General features: G+C 34.2%; 1 protein-coding gene across 2 annotated transcripts in view; it reads left to right on the top strand.

The window, feature by feature from the left end:
* Positions 1–5,000, top strand: part of FIGN (fidgetin, microtubule severing factor) — a 145,075-nt gene that overhangs the window by 133,132 nt on the left and 6,943 nt on the right. Inside the window, exons 3-4 of one of the 2 annotated variants that reach the window (XR_012024000.1) lie at positions 3,581–3,679; positions 4,790–5,000. The exon at positions 4,790–5,000 is cut by the window's right edge and continues 33 nt beyond it. The gene's annotated coding sequence lies outside the window, so the exon portion shown is untranslated. The remainder of the gene's footprint in view (positions 1–3,580; positions 3,680–4,789) is intronic. The other variant, XR_012024001.1, reaches the window with a different exon arrangement.

The following is a 5,000-nucleotide window of genomic DNA, read 5'->3' on the forward strand; positions in this document are numbered from 1 at the left end:
CGGTTTTCTTTTCACTTGTCGGACAGCATGAGTCACAGTTGCCAAGCCGACAAGGAAACTATTTGCAGACTATAGCACCTATTGATGAGTGTTTCAATCTGCAGTCATTTGCATAGGAAAAATGCTGGTAGGGGTGTAGACCACGTTTGCAGGATGAATGTGAGCAACACCTACAATGCAAAAGGGCCTCAGACGGTCATGATAGTAACCTACTCATTATGATTGGCTTTAAGTATCTTCACATTTTAACTTGAAATAGCAGTGATAACCTTCTCCATACAGAAAAGGTGGTTTTATTTTAATGTTTACAAAAACCTAGCAGCATGCATCCAGGGATTAAAGATTATTTTGAGTATGTGGTAGTACGCGTGTGCATGTGCATATGCAGGTGTGTGTGTTTCCTTTTGTGGAATCACCATGTTACGGAAATCTCCACTTTTCTTATCCACTCTGGGGGACATCCAGCATCTCCTCCTCTTAAACCCCAGGCGGAAGGCAAAATGACTAGCAGCATCCTTAGTGTTTGGAATTCCTGGCCACTCAGGCCAGGAACACAGCCTGTATATTTAACTCTAAGGAATTCACATAAAATACTGACATGTTTTTATTGTGGATATAGGGCAACTATTCTGAACATATAAAATGAACTGCTTTTAAATATTTACAAGAAAAGGAAATACGGTTTAACCTCTTCTCCATTTGCCATCTCCACCGGTATTTTTGTCTACCAAAGTTCTATGACATTTACTTCTTGGCAATGTTATGCTTTAAATTAAAAACCAAAACCTAAACATATTGTTTATATAAGCAGATTCGCTGATTCCATCTCTGTCTACCACATTTTAGAGACATGGAATCTGACAACCAGGAATTTAGTTTACACTGCATCTGAAAAGTGGTGCACAGGCACTTTGTACTTTTAAATCAGAAACAGGACAAATTCAATAGTTCTTTCAAAGACGTCTACAAAGGACCAAAAATGTAATCTATAGTCCTCAGAAAACTGTCTTAGATGTTAACTGCGAAGAACTGAATCACAAAATTAGTGAGTGACAGGAGGCTATATCAAGTGTAAGAGCACAAGGAAATCTTGATTTCCGTTTATGAATACTTCTGAAAAGAATAATTTTGGATCAAGTAGCAGTGATTTACAGTTTGCTAATAAGCCTGCTGTGGGAGTGTTTAAAAAGGTAGTGTGGTTTCCATTTCTGCTCTCTGTATTCTTATTGTCTGCTTTGCCTTGTGTAATGCATGAACAGAGTAAGTGCTTCCTCATGTTACACAATGACTGTTATTAGCTTCTCCACAAAGAAACTAAATATTCCATATCATTTGGACATATTGAAAAATGGTATACATATTAATCAAAATGCTTGCTATTTTATCAAACACTCTCAAAAACAGGCAGCATAAAAGCTCATCACTTTTTGTCTCACCATCTTAATATGATTTTACAATACAGTTTTTAATTGATCCTTGTACCACATTATTTTCAAGTTAATGCCACGAAGTTGTAATATTTGGAAATTATCCAAGAATTAAATTATCAGCTTCTACTGTATTTTCCCCCAACACATTTACAAGACATTTTTTTTTTGTATCTTTCCATATCTACTTGTTACCATTCCTGACCTCACCCATATGCACATAACACACTTTATGTCTCCTTTTAAACTACCACTGTGGTGCGAGAGAACCCTCTAAGAACAGTATACCATAGGAAGCAAATGCCTGTTTGCCACTGACTGAAGATAATACAAGGTAACTACATACTCTTTACTCCTCCAGCCCCATCTAGATACCATTAGCTTACTCTGCCTCTGTCTTTTTAAAATCTCCTTGTCCTAGGGCAGTGGTCCTTTAATGCATAATAATTAGCTGGAGGTGCCTGTTTAAAGTTTCTTGGGCTCCACTCCCAAAGATTCTCACTCAGTAGACCCAGTAAGACTCTACTTACATTTCTGTCAAGCTTACACATGAGGCCAAAATGCTGGTTTGAAGACATCAAATCTAGGGGGGTAGAAAAGTTTCTCCCCACAGATCTCGTGGGAAATTAAAAAAAAAAAAAAAAATGCCTGGGACTGACTTACTTGGTTCTCTTAGTGAGCTAAAAGTGATTTAGCTACCACCTAGAAATTAAAAGGAAAATAGTGCTGTAAAATTCATTTTAATTACTTTTAAGTCATTGTTAGCTCTAAACAATGACTTAAGCAGAGAGGTTTGAATTCCAAAAAACATTGCTACCAAATGCTGTGCAACTGAATTTGAAACCAGGATCTTTAATCAACGTCATAAAAATAAATAAAAGTCATCGAGGTGATAAAAAGATAATACATACGTACATGATTTAGATCATCCCTTGTACCCTCACCCTTTCTTCAATTTCAGTCCATTTTTTGTGAATATCTGCAATTAAAAAATTTATGAAAATATAACACAACCAATAAAATACCATAATGACATCTACATTCACATTATATTAAATACCTAATTATCATATCACCTGATGTTTAGCCAAATTATCCCAAATAATGCCAGAAGACTTCATTTAAATACAAATCATATTAGGTAACCAAATATTCACTCAGTTCACTATAAATGCATTTCATCTCTCAGTTCTGTAAAGAGTAAATAATAAAGACACATGATTAATTCAGCGGTGATTGTGAGCCTTAGAAAATTTCTACCAACTATAAGGTAACCTAAGTCTACAATATATTCTAAGACCCTTGTGTATGCTAGTTAAATGACCTAAAATTAAGCCAGGATATATGGAAACTCTGTAATTTCCTCTCAGTTTTGCTGGGAACCTTAAACTGCTCTAAAAAAAATAAAGCTTGCATTAAAAAGTTGTCTGGATTATTAATAAATCAATACTTTAGTAGTTAAGTTTTAATTTTAAGTAAGTGATCCTCAAGTCAACGGCTAAAATGATAAAATTGTTTTTCCTGACCACTGAGATGGAAAGATTATCTAACCTCTTCCTAACAGTGACGTTCACATTACCACTTGGTGCTGGTTGCATTCCAACCAAAGCCATAGAGTTTCAATGACCTATTCTCTAGGTGGCTTGTAAACTTGGGAGGATGCATATCTACACATTTCCTTTATTTTTAGAAAACATAATTTCCTTTCTGATAAACACAGGTGGATGATCAGATAAGTGCCTCCTAAAGGATTGAATTCACGCAATTAAGTAAAAATATTCTTATATATATTGGATGAATTAATTTTATACTGTCTAAAATCCAGTTGACCCAATATGTATGTCATCCATACCAATTCTGGGAGGTGGATTCATCATATCACTGCTACTTTATATATATATATATATATATATATATATATATATATATATATATATACACTTTACTCTTCCTGGTATTAAGTCCTGGACTTTAAAGAAGTTTGAAGGAGGTGGGAGTGGGGGTGATAGAGAGTGAGGATGGTTAGAAAGGATAGAAATAGACTAAATGGGCTTTATCATGGAGTAAATGGTGTTTTATTTATTGATCTTAAAATTGGTCTAATATCTTTATTTTCCCTAAAAACAAACTAAAAAATATGCTTAATATTTCAGAATAACAATGCAAACGAAACCACTTATGTGACAATGAACAACACTAAGGAGTAGAAGAGTGGTAGTAGGCAAAATTAAATACCCTTTTGAAATGCTTTGGTAAGTGCAGTTTGATGGAAAGTCTTCTAAGCTAGTTTCTCTCCTCTACAGAATATGAAAGAGTTGTTAAATGTCAGTGATGGGTGTTAGGTTTTTGGAATGGCAAATCTAATAAATACATGTTTTTGGCTGGGAATCTACAATTTTAAGGGTTTTATTGTTTATAAATTCATAGTCTCAATGAATGAAAGGCTGATTATTCTTAGGGGAAAAAAGTCATAAAAATTAACAAACTAGAGAAAAGAAAAACAAGTGGGTAATACTATTTCCACTACAATGTCTCACAATGCTTAGATTTAAAAGAAATTATTTAAGAGTCCAATGAAATCAATTATAAATTTCATGCTTGGAAAATATGGATTATTAGTAGGATGCATTCATAGATATTTAAGAATCTCTCTACTATAAACAGCTATATATATATATATAATCAATTTGATTCACATTATTTTAAAAACTCAAGATTTTCACAATTCAAAGTATTTTCATTCTTGCTAAGATGAGGCAAAATGTGAATCCTCCATTATTGGAGATATGTATATAAAAAGGTGAATTTACCATGTCATAGTTATATTAATGACAACTACCATTTTCAGACATGTACTATGGACTTGGCACAGTGCTGAGCGCTTTATCTATCTCACTGTATCTTTTCTACAGCCCTGTGAGGCAGATGTTTATTTTTGCAGAGGACAAAACCGAAACAGCAAATTTAGCAGTTTATCCAACATGCAGTAGATAGTAAATAGTGGAGTGAGACTTTTAACTCAGTACATTGATTCTGTTCTTCACCACTACATTACACTATCTAAAGTCCCAACTGACCTAATACATATGTCAGAGTGATTAACTATACAGATGACTATTAGCCGTTCAAAAACCATGACAGCGTCCTTAAAAATTAGAGTGACAATATACCACATTGGGTGCCAGAACTTTCTGGACTTCACTTTTGACCTATTGGGCTGAGGCAAATTGTCATAGTTGTTAAATTTGTGATAACGCTTTGCATTTAGCGAATGCCATAAGGGTGGTGTTGACTTTACTCGCCAATTATTCCCTACCACACTACCTATGAGTTACTGTATTATCATTATTTCCTGTTTCTAGAAGGAAGCAAACTTTAAAACGAATATTATAAAGATGAATGAACCTTTGACAACTGCTTAGAAGAAATACGCTTTCAAATTTCTCCCATCATCTTCAACTATTACCCGGCCCTCCTTCATTATGAAATACTATTAAAGGTCTAAGTTATATCATAAGAAGATACTAATTTCTGCCTTCAAGAAACTCATCTGGGATAGAGATATTCTCCAGT

The sequence above is a fragment of the Canis lupus genome, chromosome 34 (genome assembly GCF_048164855.1).
Source record: "Canis lupus baileyi chromosome 34, mCanLup2.hap1, whole genome shotgun sequence".
Classification (NCBI taxonomy): domain Eukaryota; kingdom Metazoa; phylum Chordata; class Mammalia; order Carnivora; family Canidae; genus Canis; species Canis lupus.